Below are 19,261 nucleotides of genomic sequence, written 5' to 3' on the forward strand. Positions count from 1 at the left end.
GATGTCTGCTGGTCTATGGCCATTTTTATATTTTCTGTGATTTGGTTTGGTATTGGTTGACATTTCATTTCTAGTTGATTTGTTCTGGATGCAGTAACTAAATCTGGACAGTGAAAATACTAACTATGTTCTTTTGGGTGTTGAAATATGTTTCCCAAAATAGTTCTATTACAAAACTATCTGGTGTTGTTTTCATGTCACTTTCTTCATAATTTCTCTGTAGACCTTTCCCTATTTTTTTTCTTCTCTTGGAAGATGTTCAGCTTATTTTTAGATGCAATGAATTAGAAACTGTTCTCAGCAAAGGTGGAATTTCATGTTTCCTTGCATAGTTGCTTCACACATTGCTACTTTGGGTCTTTGTGGGACAGTTATTTATGTTCTGTGTTTCTGTGGGGGGAGAAGTTGTATTTTTTGTGTCGGTTTTGAGTTGTCTGCCATTGTGCTATTCTACTAGTGCTGGTGCATTTTTATGTTTGTGTTTTATATCCTTAATAATGAGTGTAATCACCTGTATGAGTGCAATCACCTGCATGAGTGCAATCGCCTGTATGAGTGTAATCGCCTGCATGAGTGTAATCGCCTGTATGAGTGCAATCGCCTGTATGAGTGCAATTGCCTGTATGAATGTAATCACCTGATTGAGTGTATTCGCCTGATTGAGTGTAATCGCCTGCATGAGTGCAATCGCCTGTATGAGTGAAATTGCCTGTATGAGTGTAATCGCCTGATTGAGTGTATTTGCCTGATTGAGTGTAATCGCCTGCATGAGTGCAATCGCCTGTATGAGTGAAATTGCCTGTATGAGTGTAATCGCCTGATTGTGTATAATCGCCAGTATGAGTGTAATGGCCAGTATGAGTGTAATCACCTGTGTGAGTGTATTCGCCTGTATGAGTGTATTCGCCTGTATGAGTGTAATCGCCCGATTTACTTGGTTGTCGTGTACTGACTGTTGCTGTGATTGTAGTTGTTTTATTATATTTCTTTTGCAGATCTTGGTGTACATAATTGTCTATTCTTCCTATGATGTTATGTTATGTTATCAGTCACAAGCAGAGTGTGGGTGACTATCTAATTGTAAGGACACATCCACAACAACCATCCACTTAAGAACCATTCCCAAAAGCGGATGTTCAAAGATCGACTAGGTGGTGTCCTTTTCTTTTTCAAAGAATTAACTATTTGATAATTGGTCAAAGCGGAGGATTGACTGAAACGTTTTGTGCACTTGCCACCCATGGAGGGCTTCTAACCAGTATGGATCCTCTGATGCCTTTTCAGATGAGAGGGCTGCCTGTATTTTTTGTTACACTCTGTGCACTGGTAAGGCTTCTCATCAGAATGAGTTCTCTGGTGGCTTTGCAGACAACTGAGGTTAACAAAGCTCCTCTTGCACTCTGGGCACTCATAAGGCTTCTCTCCAGTATGGATTCTCTGATGTTGTCTGAGAGCTGAGGCATTGCCAAAGCTTTTTTTGCACTCTGTGCACCCAAAGGGATTCTCCCCAGTATGGATCCTATGATGACTTCGCAGCGCCGAGGAGAGACTAAAGCTTAGTGTGCACTCTGTGCACCTGTATGGCCTCTCTCCAGTATGGATCCTCTGATGACTTCTTAGAGCTGAGGAACAACTGAAGTTTTTCATGCACTCTGTGCACTTGTACGGCCTCTCCCCGGTATGGATCCTCTGATGGCTGCTTAGAGCTGAGGGGTCACTGAAGTTTTTGGTGCACTCTGTGCACTTGTAAGGCTTTACCCCAGTATGGATCCTCTGATGGAGTCTCAGAGCTGAAGATTGGGTGAAGCTTTTATTGCACTCTGTGCATGTGTAAGGTCTCTCTCCAGTATGGATCCTCTGGTGGTCTATGAGAACTCTCGCATGACTGAAGCTTTTCTTACACTCTGTGCACTCATAGGGCTTCACCCCAGTATGGGTCCTATGATGACTTCTCAGATCTGCGGAGCGAGTGAAGCTTTTCATGCACTCTGTGCACTCATAGGGCTTCACCCCAGCATGGATTCTTTGATGACTTCTCAGAGCTGAGGAGGAACAGAAGCTTTGCGTGCAATCTGTGCACCTGTATGGCTTCTCTCCAGTATGGATTCTCTGATGGCTGCATAGGAGTGAGATGTTTCTGAAGCTTTTCTCACACTCTGTACACTTATAGGACTTCTCACCCCGATGTGATATGATGTGTTTGAGATGACTGTACCTGTGACTAAAGCACATTCCACAAACTCTGCAGGCAAATGTGTTCTCCAAAGTATTGATCCTCACAGCTGTGCAGGGAACTTCGCTCTCCTGCAAGGACGTCTGCACAGGTCCAGTGGAATGATGCTCTCCACCTTCTGTGGTACCTCTGTTATTCTGCTGTGCACCCCTTCTTCTTGTGTTCATATACAGACTCTTGGCTTTGGGGTTGGCTTCATACTCTGTTAAAAGAAAGAAAGGCTTTACAAAAATGCAGAGCCTGCAGAATAATGCTGTGAGTACCTACAGATGATAGTCATTACTCCCAGTCTTATGCTTCACAATGAATATGCATGACTACCGACAGAAGTATATTTCCCAATAAGGTTTTTTAGATCATGACCTACATGTCCTTGTACTCATTGAGACATGGTTCATGGACAGCTCTGTCATGAGTTTTGACATGGTCTGACATCACCTCTTCTCTCCTGGCCTCCACCTCCAAGCTTCTCCTCCTCTGAGATTTGAATATTCACCTTGCCTCCCCTGGTGTGGCCTCTGTCTCTTTCTGCAACCTCTGTGACTCTCTTTCACGCTTCATTGTTTCCTCTGGTCCAACGCACTCCGCAGGACACAACTTGGATGCACTCATCTCCTAAGACCTCCTCATCTCCAACCCTTTTGTTACTTCTCTCTCCTGGTCTGATCATGCCCTCCTTTCCTTTCACCTGGACCTCCTTGGTCCTGTGGCTAAGCCTTCGCGCACGCTGCCAGCCTCCTTTGCCCTCATTTGACCAATGAAGCAAGTATCATATGCCACCTTTACCACCAACTTCATTCTTCCTCCTGTTCCCGACACTGACTTTCATTCCGACTCAGTCCTCTCTAACCTTCAACTGTCCATCGCCAACACTCTGGATATCCTTGCCCCATTCCTGAGAATCTGCCTGAAGCCAGCTGCCAAGTGCAACTCCTGATATGACTCTGATCTGGTGCAGAGCTGCTGAGAGGAAGTGGCAGGCTTCGAGCACATCCTCTAACAAACTGGCCTGGCACCTGCTCCAAAGGCAATACAGACTCTCCATCTGCTCAAAGAAGAAGGCCTATATCAAAGGCTGCATCTTTGTGGCCACTAACAATACGGCTGAACTTTACGAAATCTGCAAGGAACTAGCCAACATTACTGCATTGTATGCTTTTTCTCTGCCTTCCCAGGCACTCTGCACTTCTCTTGCCGCTCAATTCATTTCTAAAAATCAGGACATCTTGTCCTCACTCTCCTCAACCCCACACCATTCTCCCTCACCCGCTCAGGCCCCTCTTGGCTCCCTTTTCCTCTCCCCTTACAGTCTTCTCCTTTTCTCCCATAACACCTGATGAGGTTTCTAGACAAATCTGCTCTATGAAAGTCTCCTCCAAACAGGTGCTCCCCTGCTTCTCCAGAACCATCAAGGACAACATTGTCTCCTTTGTTCCAGCCTTGACCGATTTCTGCAATCACTCCTTTGTCACTGGATCCTTCCTCTCACTCCTCAAGCACTCTCTTGTGCACCCTCTCTTCAAAAAGTCTTCGACCAACCCTTCCTGTCTGGTAAACTTTCACCTTATCTCCATTACCCCCTTCCTTGGAAAACTCTTGGAGAAATTGGTCATCTCCCAGCTTATCCACCACACTGAATCTGTTGGTTGTCTCTACGACGACCAGTCTGGCTTTGGAGCTGCCAGATGCATAGGGTTCATGTTTCTAAATGCTACCTGATTGTTTCTGAAAGCATCACGATGCCATACCTTGATTGTTGTTGGCCTAATAGCTTTTTGTAATACATTTGCACCACGTAAAACTGTTTTTCTGTCAGTAGTGTGCTTACATGTATGAATAAATGCTTGTAGCCTCTACCCCGTTGGGGTCCTTTAGGCTTTGACACAAGTTTGGACTAGTGGCGACCTTTGTAAGCACCACAACCCCCTTTTTGAATAATGACATACAGAACCAAGAGTATGTTCTAACTATTGTCAGGCGGCTACCCCCGTATGTGATATATTGTCTACTTCAGCCTTAGGTTCCGCCATTTGGGCTTCCCCTCCAGTTAATATGCCAGATGCATAGAGACTGCTCTCCTGAACACCCGTGAAGACTTGGTCTCTAATCTAGACTCCAGCTCCCCTTCCGTTTCCCCTTCCGTTCTCATCTTCTGGACCTCTCCTCTGCCTTTGACACAGTCAATCATGCCACCCTAATAAATTGCCTCTGTGATACCCTTGGCATCATGGCTCTGGACTAGTTGACCTCCTTCCTCTCAGACCAACCTTCCTATGTTCCCACTCTCCACATGTGGCATACCACAGGGCTCTATCCTCTTGCCCTGGCTCTTTAATATCTACTTGGCCCCCTTAGCCCATCTGATCTACAGCTTCTCTTCTAACTTCCAGTGTTATGCTGGTGACACACAGCTTTCCTTCAAGTTACCCTCCGCTTCCTACTCTTTCCTTCCTAGCTACTTTTTTGCTCTTTGGGTATGGTCCACTACTAACAATCTCTGATTTACTGCCAGTAAAACTGAAATCCTTCTCATTGGGGCCCCCGCCCCATCTTTCCCTCCCACACTCCGGCACCCCTCCTTGGGCCCCATCTCTGCACCCTAGTGTGAAGCTAAAAACCTTGGCATCATTGTTGACTCTTCCCTCTCCTTCCCTCCTCACATTATGGACCTGGCCAAGAAGGCCCATTTTCAGCTACTGCTGCTCAGAGGCATTCCTGGAGAAACTCAATGGGCCTCATTATAAGGTTGCCGGCAGACTTCTGAATCTTTACGGCGCCTGGCTAGCCGGAAACACCGGGGGATTACGACCCCGGTGTTCCTGTAAGTCAGGCGTCGGAAAATTGTTTATCCCCATTCCCCTTGAGTCCGGACTCAATGGGAATAGAGAGCACGGTAGCACGAGCACCGTTATTAACGGTGCCAGTACTACCGTTATGGTCCGCTTACCATGGCCGATGTGCCCGGCAAGGTCGGACCTGCCCGGCACAACCAGCGACTCCGGCAGGCAGACCTGTAGTGTGCCGGTCCATAACGGTGGTGGTTGTTACCGGACCGGCACACTCGTAATGAGGCCCAATGTCTCCAGAGCTCTGGTTCACTCCAGGCTTGACTACTGCCATAGCCCCTTCCTCCATCTTACTGACTCTACCCTTTACCCCCTTCTTTTTATTTTTATTTGCTTTGATCAAGATCGGATCTTTCACATTTTCAACAACAATACATATATTAAGAAGAGCAAACACATGTAAATTAGATACACAATTACAAAACATTCAATTTAGGCACATGAAAAGAAGATTTTAAAAATCAGCCTCCAATAAAAGGCTCAAGCTCACATGAAGCATACAGATAATATATGAGCATCGACTAAAATCTCACAGTGTAATAAACACAAGAATACCAATTAATGTTCCCAATTGAGGTGTTTCAAAAAAAACCAACCCTTCTAACATTCTCAAAAAGTATGCGGTTAGAAATGTTTCTCTACCAGCGTTCATTCTGCCCCATATATCATCCGAAGAGGCAAAAAAACAGACCCCAGTATTTTGTACGGATATCAGTCAGAGCAGAGCAATCCACTAGAATGTGCCTCGGCATCTGAACAGTTTCAGCTATTTTACAGAAACCACGAATACCTATTGCTGAGTCCGGCATGGGGGAACAAGAACAGAAGACTTCCCCTGTCGGTAGTGAGTTTAAGCGGAATCTGAGAAATTGACTCTGGTAATATGGACTGGGATAGAGCACGAGATATTTTGGTAATATGCCCAAGGGTTTGTAAGCGGTTCTACTGAGAATTCGCAATATTTACTGAGAAATCTGATATAGCAATGAATCAGCCTTACTCTCCAATGTATGAATGATACTCTGGGCCTGGAATTGGCCAATATTGGACGACCAAGATATATTACTTCATTCACCTTTGGAATCTGTGTGTCCCCTATGGAATCTGTATGTCCCCTATAGAATCTGTATGTCCCCTATGGACTACCTAAAACCACACCTTTTCTTTGCATTCTTGGTGTGTTTCAGGACACTTTACTTTTTTTGGTTAACAATTAATTCATTACAATTGGCATATTCCCCCAGAGAGGTCAACAATCTTTGTAGACCAATGGAGGTCAGATCTAAGAGCACAACGTCATCAGCATTAGCCATCCAATGTATACTGGTATTTCCCAATTTAGGGCTGACAAAAGCAGAATTTTCCAGTACGTCCTCCAGAACCTGCGAAGTATAAATTAAAAAGACAGGGTGCCAAATGTATCCCTGTTTAAGACCTCTTGTTACCTTTATCTCATTGGTCAAGTGTCCCTCCTCATCAAGGCAAAATTGAACTTGGGCACCATCGTGGATGTACTCCAAGATGGCCAGGAGCGCTGGTGGGATACTTCAAAGTCTTAATTTGTGCCCATTCCTCTCCTGAATCCAGTCTCAGCTTTTTACAGAATATAATCCTTTGATACTAATCTCTCGTTCTCTCATCATATTCCTGTTGTTTCGATCTGCACAATAATCGGAAAGCTCATCCTTTTCTTACTTTTCAACCATCTAAACTTCTAAAAACTTCTTTAATTTTTTCTAGACTTTTCTATTGCTCTACTACCCTCTTTGGGCTCCCCAAATCTTATTTTGCTCCTCTTAAATCCGTATTCAATTCTTCTATCCACCTTCTTTGTCTTCTCATGTTTCGGGACTCTATTTCTTGTTCTTTTACATCTCTTGGTTGGTTTCCCGTTCATACTCAAATTAAGTTTAATTTTCTTGGTCTGGTCTTCAAATCTCCGCATGGACTTGCTCCTAGTTATCTTGCTGTCTTGATATGTTTACCTATTCCTTGCCGCTCTCTTTGCTCTTCTTCCTAGTTTTTACTGTTAGCTTCTCGTCCTCCTTGTGCCCAGTCTCATTTGTGTTCTTTTGAGCTTCTTGCTGCTCTTTACTGCAATGCTCTGCCTCACTCTCCCCGCTCTGTTTCTGTCTATTCATTATTCCGTGTGTTATTGAAGTCTCATCTGTCGCAATATCCGTTATTGATTGTTTTCTGAATTGTTTTGCTCACTCATTTTTTCTGTACCATTTTTGATCCTTTGTACAGCACTTTGGTTTAATGACCAACTGCTGAACCTGTACGTGGATCCACATCGTTCGCAGCACTCGTCGAACAAGCGCCGCCACCAGCAGCACACAACACACAATCCACAGAGGGTTCATTAGATACCGAACCAACAGCACATGCCACACCAAATACAGAACCTTCTGGCACCAACATCAATGAACGCCCAATATCCTAGCTCTGATGGATGCAAGCACCTATTCCCACATTTGCAGCACCAGCTTAATCACTGAATACTGCTGAAACATCAAGTGCTCCACTGTTACACTAACCACATCAGCATCTGAACTTCATATCACCACATCCCTATGCAATGCAACCCCAGACACAGTAACTGTACTCGCATGGGCTACACCAACACTTTCTGCACCGGATCCAGCACCTACTGCACCATTGGAACTACTACATAAGGTTCTGTATCAACCTCACCTGCCTGCACCTTTGCATCAACATCTGCTTCCATGATCGCGCCTTGAAACACTTGTGTATAGGCGCGTTACAAATGCCATATCATATCACAGCCATTGTTTCATCAAACACTGGGAAAAGACGGTGCATAAGGCTGGGGCCATGGGGAAATCTAGAAATTCTGCAGTATGCAGATATAAGGCAGATTACTTAGGTCCGGGAGGATAGGTCATGGTCAACGTGCTTGCCTTGATAGCAGAACTACATGGAGAAACACGGGTTCGATCCCCGGTTTTACACTTAGAAACCTCTGGGTATTAGGCGCGTTATAAATAATATCATATCATATCATAACAGATGCACAAGAAGTGCCTCCGCCGAGGAAAGCGTTCTATGCCAGGTACAAAATGAAGGTCACATTGGCCAGACACTCCAATCCTCAAATAACAAAAGAAAGTCTATTACAGGATATTTGGGCTAGAACCTCCAGGTCTCAATTACTAAGCACCCCTACTCAAGGTACTGACACTCCAACAGCAATGGTATGAGCCAAGGAAGATTTTGAGAAGAGCTTCCAGGACTTTCAGGGTTCGTTTACAGCGGCATTTCAAATGCAATTTACTGCATTCACATGAGAGATTAAACAAATGATTACAGACCTGGGTGAGTGTACATATGCAAATGAAAGAGCAATTCAAGAATTGACTCGAGAAAACCCGCAATCGGAGGAACTAATGGAACATCTGGCGAGAGCAATACATAATCTTGAAATACAATGAGAAGATTTAGAAAACAGGTCTCATAGGGTGAACATTAGGGTCAGGAATCTCCCTGAATCAGTCAGAGACCCAGAATTAAAAGACACAGTAATTTCTATCTTCAAAGACCTACTGGGTAATGACGAAGAAGAGAAAATACCGTTGGACCGTGTCCACAGGATGGGCCCGAAGAGATCCGTTGCTGGGGCGCACCCTAGAGACGTGTTGGCAGCATATGGGGATTACCCACAAAAAGAACAAATTCTAAAGGCAACCAGACAAGCAGACCTGATCTCATACAATGGCTCAAACATACAACTGTATCAGGATCTTTCTCCACTTACACTTCAAAAATGCAGGGAAATGCAGACTGTGGTAAAAACACTACAAATCATAAAGATAAAATATAGATGGACATTCCCGTTTGGAGTGACATTTGCAGTAGACGGGAGGCAGCACAGGATCACCTCCCGGGAAGAAGGAATAGAACTGTTAAATATCGAAGAAGATGAAAGAAAATTCCCCCTTCAGAGTCGTCAACAACAACCTGGTAATCCACTTCTTGTGACACTGCGTGATAGACCGAGCTGGGATGTAGGAAACACTAGATGCAAAGGGTCAAGCTGGAATCGCTGGAACTCTCGCCTTAAAAAAGGTCAGTTGGAAATTTCTAAAAAGTGACACCATTTGAGAGAAGAGAAGGGAGTCGCTTGAGTGATGTGCAATTTAGTTTACTGTATTGGAGGCCCGGGATTAGGAATTCCAACTTGGAATCTGTGGTGAGGAGGGGGAGAGGGTTTTAGGATACCCTATGGGGAACCCCGGAGGAACAGGTTATCCACGGCGAAGGGCAGGTGTCTGAAGTCACTTTTGGTACTCACTTTGGGTCACACCAGGGTGGTGGGAGGGAGGGAAAAGGGAGTTATGGTTAAGAGTTACAAATGAGGGGGGAAAGGATACAAAGTCTGGGGATAGGGGTGGGGGAGAAACGCACAAGGAGGAGGACGCATACACAAGTATGATATTTAAAACCCAGCACATTCAAGTATATATCACTAAGAAATTAGAGGGGTTTCTAGCTCAACACCGTCCAGAGGTACTGGCATTGCAGGAAACCCACATAAGACACCAGGACAAGCATAGAATCTATATACAATCTATATACAACATTATCCCATAATCATTCAAGACAATGCGCATAGGAAGATGGCCGGCATTTTACTAGCGATTAGGATGGGGGTGCAATTCAAAATAATTAACACCAAGGCGGACAAGGAAGGCTGTTACTTATTTATTTTAGATGAAATAGAATGAACAATGATTACCCTGGCTTCGATCTATGCCCCAAACACTGGCCAAGATGGGTTCTTGAGAAATACTTTGGTGGAGGTGGAAACATTTATGGCAGGGGAACGGCTAATACTCACAGATTTTTAATATGGCATGAGGCCCATACTGCGACAGAAGAGTGAGGACCCAATATGCTCATTCCACTCCATCACAAGGGCTACACTTAAAAGTTGAACAATTAGCAATCTCTGACCTATGGGTAACTTTGAAAGGGACAGAGAAAGGGTATACTCACTACTCTCATGTCCATAATCATTTTCATGTACAGATCACATTTGGTCATCAACCACATTGTTAGGCTATGTTACAAAATTGAGATTTAGCAGATTGCACTGTCAGATCATGTGCCTCTGGAAATAGAGCTCTCTTTTCCAGGAAAAACAGCAGGGATATAGTCCCGGGTTTGCCCCACAGAGCTTTTTCGAGACTCGTTAGTGAAGGAGAAACTAGGGGGAAATACTGTGGAATTTTTTTAGCTAAATGACACAGGTGAAATAGCAATAGACACATTATGGGATGCTTTTAAGGTGGTGTTTCACGGGGAACTCATTTCAGAGGGGGCTCGTAGACATAGGCAAAGGGGAGTCTGAGCAAGAGGGTGACTGAAGCAAACAATGAAAAAAATGGAAACGGACAGAGGGATAGCCATTAAAAATGCCTAAAGATATATAAGAGGTAGACTACAGCTTTTGCAAACGATAAAAGCTGTAAAAGCCTTACTGTATGTGAAACAAAAATAAAAGCGAATAAAGCTGATCGATTGCTGGCCAGGCAGGTAAGGCAAGACAGGGCATTGCAAACTATTTTAGGCTTAAAGGATACCCACAGGGATCTGGTTACAACAACCCCACGGATACTTACACAATTCGGGGAGTTTTACCCTATATCAATCAGATACCCCAGACATCTTAGCCCAAAAGACATATTTACACTCAGTTAAGCTTCCAATTATTACACCTCTGGTACGTGAACATCTTGAACAAGAGATAACGATTGAGGAAATCTCACAGGAAATCCGAAGCCTACCTCTCAATAAGGCTCCAGGTCCCGATGGATACTCGGCCCATTCTTTAAAACATATCAATCGATATTGGCACCAAGATTGACAAAACTATATAACTCATTTAAGGATACCGGACATATAACTCTCTCGATGGAGGAAGATAAAATGATTCCTTTTCCAAAACCTAATAAAGACCCCACAGCGTGTGGTTCATACTGACCTATCGCCTTGATTAATCTTGGCGCCAAAACGTACACAAAAATGCTTGCTATCAAACTAGTGGATATTCTACCATCCCTAATACACTCTGAGCAATATGGGTTTATTAAACATCGACAAACCTATGATAACATTAGAAAGGCGTGTCACTTGATAGAGAAAACGACTAAGGAGGAAATGGGTTCTCCTCCTACCGTGCCTGCTGTTCACCTATAGGGAAGTGCCTCAAGAGGGTGTCGGTTTCAGCCCTTTGAGCTTCTCTTTGAACATCCCATGAGGGGGCACCTCGCCTTAATCAGAGAAGGTTTGGAAGCAACCATTCCAGGTCCCACCAAGCAAGTAGGGGACTATGGGGGTCATTCCGAGGTTGGAGGTAAGTATTGGTTTTTACTGGCATGCCGGAAAGAGCGAGTCCGATCTGGTACCAGGCCGCTATTTACAGGCTAGTCCGACCTCGCGGGCACGAGCTTTCCGCCATGCCGGTAAATGCCCTAGCGGCATACCGCTAAAGGGCCCGTTAAACCCCTTAGCGGCATGAAGCGAGACGTTCTTAACAACACCGCCATCGAAGCTTCGCCGTCCGTAATTAGCGATGACCGTAATTTACGGATACCGTAAATTACGGTCACCGCTAATTAACGGATACAGAAATTACGTCATCGCACAGGAACGGGAAGGAGCGCGGCGGCCATCTTTAAAAACACAATCCATTGCCATCCTCTTCATACAGGACCCGGAGGCATATTTCGATCGGAAAAATAGCCATTAGAGACCAGCATCATGCCGAAAGCACTGAAAAAGGGTGCCGCCCGCATAAGGAAGGAGCGCTTTACACAGGACGAGCTCCAGGTACTGGTGGACACTCTGCACGAACATGCAGAGACAGTATTCAGCAGTGACATGCGTAGGCCCACCGTCGTCAGGAAGAAAGAGATCTGGGACTTGGTTGCACCGAGGGTGAGCGCCGTAGGAAACACCCCCCGCACCACGAAGGACTGCAGGAAACGGTGGGATGACCTCCGTCTCAGGGTGCGGGCCATCCTATCGGCCAACTGAACTCAGGCCCTGGAGATAGGAGGAGGCCCAGCTTCTCCCATCAAAATGATGCCCTGGGAGGAAACGTGTGCGGACATGATGGGCACAGAAGCCATAGAAGGGGTTGGCGGAATGGAGTGCGGTGCTCCGTCATCCGCTGATGGAGGTGAGTGTCATGAGTCAAGACAGTAAATGCATTCCTAATGTAAGGCACCGCCAAGGGCTGGGCAAGCTGTCACATCATGTATGGGAAAACCCCCCCCCCCACCAATGAAATCATGCTGTAACAAGTGGGACCCAGGCTGATGTCAGGTGCAAGGCTGCAACCCATATTGGCCATACCACACAAAGAGGCTGTCAATGTGAGTCACCACAGTACTCCGCCAACATGAGTGACCCAGACATCTGCATGCATTTTCCATCCAAGCCCAGATCACTGTCCCACTCACCACCCAAATGTCAACAAAATGCTGCAATCCCATTGTGATACCATAGGCTTGAAGAAATGCTGACCCCCAAATCATTGCTCATGCCGTCTCTCTCTTCCCCCCCACAGGCAGCGGCCATGAAAGTGAGGACCAGGAAGCCACCCGGGCCAGTACCTCCAGGGGCAGAGCCAGGGGACACCGTATACCTGCAAGCAGGAAGAAAACACATTCAACACCACCTGCTCCAGCAACCCCCATGGAGGGTGCACAATCCGCACCCCTACCCATACGTGCAGTGCCGCCGGACACATGCCCCACGGTGCACTCTGAGGAGTCCAGTGTGGCAGGGGAGAATGCTGCCATGTGCCTCCTCGATGTGCCAGACAGCCCCACATCAATTTCCGTGGCCAACGTGGAGGACCCCAATGACATTGGACATAGCCCAGACACTCCATCATACAGCCAGGTGGCACACAGCGACTCCGGGGAGAGAGACACCCCAGGGCTCACAGGCCAAGGAGTACCACCTGCTTGTCCTGGATCCACTTCCCCTGCAGAAAGTCCCGAAAGGGCTGCAGGCTCAATACCAAGCCTGCCAAGCACATCGGCCATGGATGCAGTGCGCTCCCAGCACCTCACGGGCCTGATTGAGGAGTTCATCCGGGACAACCGCGAATCAAGGTTGGAGTGGCACAATGACCTTCAGGCTCTGGGCAAGGTGATCACTGCGAGCACAAACCGGCTCTGTGAGGTGCTTGGCCGGATCGCAGATGCCTTGGAGGCAGCACCCCCCAAGCTCCTCCACGCAGACCAGCCGTCGGTCATTGCGTACATTACGCCGCCACGACATGGATCCCCCTGGCTCTGGGAGTGCACATTGACCATACTGCCACACACATGTGGCCTATGTTGCACTGATGGGACTATTGTGGGGTTGCTGTGGGGGGAGGTGAAGGGGGGTGAGGGTGTGTGTGGGAGTTGGGGGGGAGGAGGAGGGGAGTGAGGGTGTATGTGGGAGTTGGGGGTAGGGGGGGTGAGGGTGGACGTTTTGTTGTACACGTTTGAACATTATTATTCAATACACTGGTTGATCATCCCTAAAAAACAGAGTGGACATTGATCATTGTGCATGTGTCTTTTAATGTCTCACAGTGCATGGTGTACATGTATCCCCACACCCAGTGCCCAATGTCCTGTTATCCTCACACCCTCAGCTGACTTGTGAGTCAGAAATATTGTCCGATCAATGATTGCTGCACGGAACGTCCCTCCTGTGCATCGGCACCGTGATGCTGTCCTGCCATTCCTTCCTCCCCCCCTCATCATCATCATCTGGTGGTAGCAGTTCCATGTCAGGGGGCAGTGGCACGTTCCGACGGATGCACATGTTGTGCAGCATTACACATGCCATGTTGATCTTGGACACCTTCTCGTGGCTGTAGATGAGTGCCCCACCCGACCGGCTGAGGCAACGAAATCGTGCCTTCAACAGGCCGAAGGTCTGCTCTATCACCACCCGTGTACGGGTATGGGATCTATTGTAGTCCTCCTCGTGCCTGTTCTGTGGGTTGCGGACCGGGGTCATGAGCCACGGCTTCAAAGGGTAGCCAGCATCACCTGCATGAGAGTGGAATGAAGGTAAGTGTTTGTGCATTCATGGTGGAGAATTGTACTAGTCTTACATGGCCACAGGTGATTACTGGCCATACACACATGTCCCAGGATACAGTCACCCCATTACTGGCCCGGCTATGTGTCATGTGCAATGGAATAATGGAGGGGATAGCTTCTCCCCGATGGGTCATGGTGTGCACTCACGTCTTGTTGCATGTGCATCGTATATTCATGCAGCAGTGTTGGACTGCATTCATTGATGTCTTGCGCGAGACTTGGTGAAAAGGGGTGTTGGCTGTAGTTGGTAGCATACTCGTCATTCTTCACGGATCCCTACCATGGTGACTTGCACCAATCCTATGGGGGTGCAGGACCAGTGACACGCTGTGGGATCCCTGTTAGACTCACTTCTATGCACTCCCAGGGATGACTGTCCTGTGTGTTGAGATGCAGGAGTCAGCGACATGGTGCTATTGCACTGCATGGTGCAGGATGCCCCTACGGTGTCTAAGGGCCGCTGATGAGTGGTGCATGTGTTGTGGTATCTGGCCAGGTTTCCTGTTAGTCATGTAGTGTTAGGTGTCGGCTCGAATTCATCACTGTGTGGTTATGTGGTCATGTGCCATGTCACTTGCCTTGGGGACAGTGTGCTGTGAGGGGCACATCGTGCACTGGCGTGAACATTCCCACCCAGGTGGAGTATGCATCTCCGCCCCCCCCCTTTCCCACACAGGTGGAGTATGCATCTCCCCCCCCTTTCCCACCCAGGTGGAGTATGCAGACAACCTACTCACAGCCCCAATGCACTGCCATGGCCCATTCAGGTTACTCACCAAGCAGCCAGGCACATCGTCCAGCATGTCGCTCCATGTAGCGTGGTAGTGTTGAGTTCCGCAGGACCAAGGAGTCATGAGTTGATCCGGGGTATCGGGCATTGCAATGTGTGATGGCTTTACTGGCATTACTGGCATTACACACCATCTGGACGTTGATGGAGTGGTATTGCTTGCAGTTGCCAGTGCATGGAAGGCAACTTTGGTGTCATATTTCTCCTGGGGAGTCCGGGGTAGGGATATGTAGTCCCTTGTGTGGTTGAGGAGGGCATCCAGCACTTGGTTGAGTATCCGGGAAAATATGGGCTGTGAAATGCCATGCATGTGCCCCACTGTATGCTGGTAGGTGCCTGTGGCAAGGAAGTGGAGCACAGACACTACCTTCAGATGAGGGTGGATGGCAGTGCTGATTTCTATGCGGCTCACTATATCGTCATGTATCAGGTCCACTATGGTGGTAATGGTGTCCCGGTCAAGCCGGTACAGGGTGTGGATCTGCTCTGGTGTGAGGTTGAAGGGGATGGCTCTGATGCGGGGGATTGGGGGCTGCCGGCATGGTAATGGTGGCTGCACCGGTAGGGCATGCTGGGCCTGTCTCACCCTCCTTCTCCTCCTGTGTATCCTCTGTGGTGGGGGTTGTGGTTGTTGTTGTTGCTGTTTTTGTAGTTGCTGCCTTGCAAGCAGGGCCTCCAGCTCCAGGAATGCTGCTATAATTGGTATCATCTTGGTGTGGGAGGGGGTGTGGTGTGTGGGTGTGCTCCTTTTGTGCTGTGCCAGACTCCATTGCCTCCACCTGTGCTGATTGAGTGCACCTGTTCCTCTTGGAAACACTGCTCAAGGTTCGTAACACCTTCTCGGCGATGCCGGTATTTACTCCATGGCGGTAAGGTACTTTGCGGTCTTGTGGAAGCCGTTTTTTCCATGTCCGCTTTACTTGGGATCAGCTCCGGTTTACGCCATGCCGCTAATTTCGGCATGGCGTGTCGGGAGTGCCCCACTAAACCGCTATTTACGGCCTCGTACTTTACGGCGCCATAAATAACGGTCTGGTGGGTCAGAATGGGCCGTAACGGGAAACGATGCCGGTAGTCCTTTACCGGCATCGTTTTTCCCTTACCACCCAACTTGGAATGACCCTCGATGTGTTAGGCCTCAGCTGGAGGATTACAGATGATGGGCCAGGCATTAGCGTATCTCAGGGAAAGCCAAGAATTAAACAAGTATTGGCATGGCTGTCATGATGCCTACCCCCGGGCATCCAGACCAAGTCCAGCAACCCCGGAAGCAGGCATCATGTTACCCAGAGAAAGCCCAGCAACCCTTGTTAGGGGCTATATGGGTACAGTCCTGGCATCTATGGCGCCAGGCTCATATGGGGAAACAGTCCTGGCGCCATAGACGCCAGGCTCATATGTTAAAACTTACCTGATGCAGACCATGCTGCAAGAGATCCAAGCCCATGTGAGGCTTGGAAGGAACTACTTTACCTAGGGACTATTTTGTTACTCGGTAGTGGTTGTGGAGGAATACTTACCTGGGACTACTTTGGAGGCTATTTAAACCATGCCCGAAGGGGAGCACACGCTTCGAGTTATTCTGGATCCTGCAGCATAACGCTCACCGTGCCTGCAGTCAGCATCCAGCCTCGTGCCACGCCCGCCTCGAGTCCAGAGCGCCTAGAAAGAAGGGGAAAGAAGAAGAAAGGTTAGAACAAGAACATTGGGTTTTTCTTACCTGATTCCGGATTCATCGCACCTTTGAACAAGAAAAAGACTTTATTTAAACAAGTCGCATCGCCAGCAACAGCGCCGCGCCATACTCACTGTTCCTCGCAGCATCTTTACGATCCGGCGCTGCCTCCATCATTATGTTGCCGCATTCCAGCACCTAAGGGGGACAAGAAAACAACAAGGTGAGCTGAGGGGAAACAAACAAGGACAATCTCTTGCCACCATATACTTACCAGATTTTACCGTCGTAGGTATTATTCACCAGCACGCCAAATCTTCTTACGCCGCACCTGTAAGGAAGGAGAAAGCAGCAAGTTAAACTTGGGCATCATTTAACGTACCGTGTGGGATAGCACAGACTCTTACCTGAACGCTTTTAGCTGCCACAGAACTATCTTCTTTTGGGTCTAAGCTGCAAGATAAACAAAGGAATTGGACAAGAGTGATTATTCAGACATTTTTGAACTCTTAAGAACTATATGCTTACGGTCCTTCGCTAGGAGTTTTGGAGCCAAGATTTGTCTAGAACTCTTCCAATATCCTCAAGCCAGTGAAGTAACTGGCCATGAACGCGCTCCTGCGTTCCTCGCAGGATGGAGAGCTCATCATTCAAAACTATAAGGTGAGCTTTGTGAACGGGAATCTCGGAGGTGATAAATGGGGACGCAGTGATTGGCTATTACTCAACTCCACGGGTGGCTAATTCCCTTTCTCCGCCTCTAGGAGACTACTTCTACAGGTCAAGCAGACAAAGCTAGGTGGGCCAGTCCAGTCAGTCATCTCTGCACTACGCATCACGTTGGTGGAGACCGTGGCTGTCCAGTTCCGCCCGACACCCCTGTGGGAACCAGGTGAGAGTAACAATGACCTTAAGGCCTTGCAAGTGGATTGGACTCCGGGTCAGGAGATCCTTTTGATGGAGCCTACCAAGCCTAGAGCTCTGGAAGATAGGTGGACTGGACGATTCAGGATGGGTGAAGTCAACTATTTGGTCGACATGGGAGTCCCTGGGGTAGCCCCTCAAGTATTCCACGTCAACAGGCTCAAGCCTTTCCACAGGCGAGCAGAAGTCTCATGTCTCGTTCTAGCTTCAGAGCAAGAAGAGGATGCGAGTGAGCCCCTTCCCAATTTGCTGCATAGCAACCCTCAGGATGGCTCAGTGAAGGGAGTACATCTCTCTCCAGATCTGACAGCAGAGCAGCAGAGGACCTGCAGGGCTTTGCTCCAGCAGTATGTCCCTCTGTTTTCACTGACACCAGGCCTTACACCATGGTGAAGGCACTAAATTGACACTGGTGACAGTGTACATGTCAAAAGCAGATGCTATTGGATGTCAGATACTGTTTAGTACAACATTCAGACTGAGGTCGCCAAGATGTTGGATCTGGGTGTAATTGAACCCTCAACCAGTCCCTGGTCCAGTCCAGTGGTCTTTGTCCCCAAGACAAGTTCCCAGGCAGGTACCAAGGATTGTCGGTTCTGTGTGGACTACCGCAGAGTCAATGCTGTCACCAAAATTGACGCTCACCCATTGCCCAGGGCTGATGAGCTTGTGCTGCCAAATTTGTAAGCACCTTTGAAATCACCTAAGGCTGTTGGCAAATAGATATGATAGACCAGGCCAAGGAAAAAACTGCGCTCTCAACACCTGAGGGGCTCTATCAGTTTAGAGTCATGCCTTTTGGGTTGAAGAATACCCCTGCCACCTTCCAAAGATTAGTCAACCGTGTGCTGAGTGGGCTGGAGGCCTTTTGTGTGGCCTATTTAGATGACATTGTGGTCTATAGTTCCACCTGGGAAGAGCATTTGACTCATTTGGATCGGGTTTTGCAGGCCTGGAAAAGGGCTGACCTCACTATCAAGGCCACCAAGTGCCAGATAGCTCAGGGGAAAGTCACTTACCTTTGTCATGAGGTAGAAGGGGATTGAATCCATCCTCTCCCCAGTAAAGTACAGAATGTACATGACTGGGAGACTCCCACTACCCAAACCAGGTGAGAACTTTTTTGGGCCTCACTGTGTATTACCGAAACGTCATGGTGGAACCATAGCTGTCCCTCTGACATCGCCCAAGCACCTGAGGAAGGTTAATTGGAATGAAGACTGGCAGAGGGCATTTGTTGGCTTGAAGGAAAGTCTGTTGTAGGGCACCTGTGTGGTGTGCTCCTGATTACAGAAAACTCTTTATTTTCAAACCGATGCCTGCGACACCGGAATTGGAGCTGTCTTGTACCAGTTAGATGACAAAGGGAGGGAACATCTAATCATATTCATCAGTAGACAACTCAAGGGTAGAGAACTTAGGTGGGCTACTGTTGAAAAGTAATGTTTCAGTATAGTTTGGAACCTTACGCGTTCTAGGGCCTACCTTACGGGGTCTACCTTCAAGGTCCAAACTGATCATAAGCCCTTACAATGGCTTATGCAGATTAAAGGTGAAAACCCTAAACTGCTCAGGTGGTCCGGGCTATACTTCACCACTGAGAATAGGCCAGGGAAGAGTCATGATAATGAGCATGGCCTTTCCAGAAGGTAT

Source organism: Ambystoma mexicanum, chromosome 1q (genome assembly GCF_040938575.1).
Source record: "Ambystoma mexicanum isolate Mex_15411 chromosome 1q, UKY_AmexF1_1, whole genome shotgun sequence".
Taxonomy (NCBI): domain Eukaryota; kingdom Metazoa; phylum Chordata; class Amphibia; order Caudata; family Ambystomatidae; genus Ambystoma; species Ambystoma mexicanum.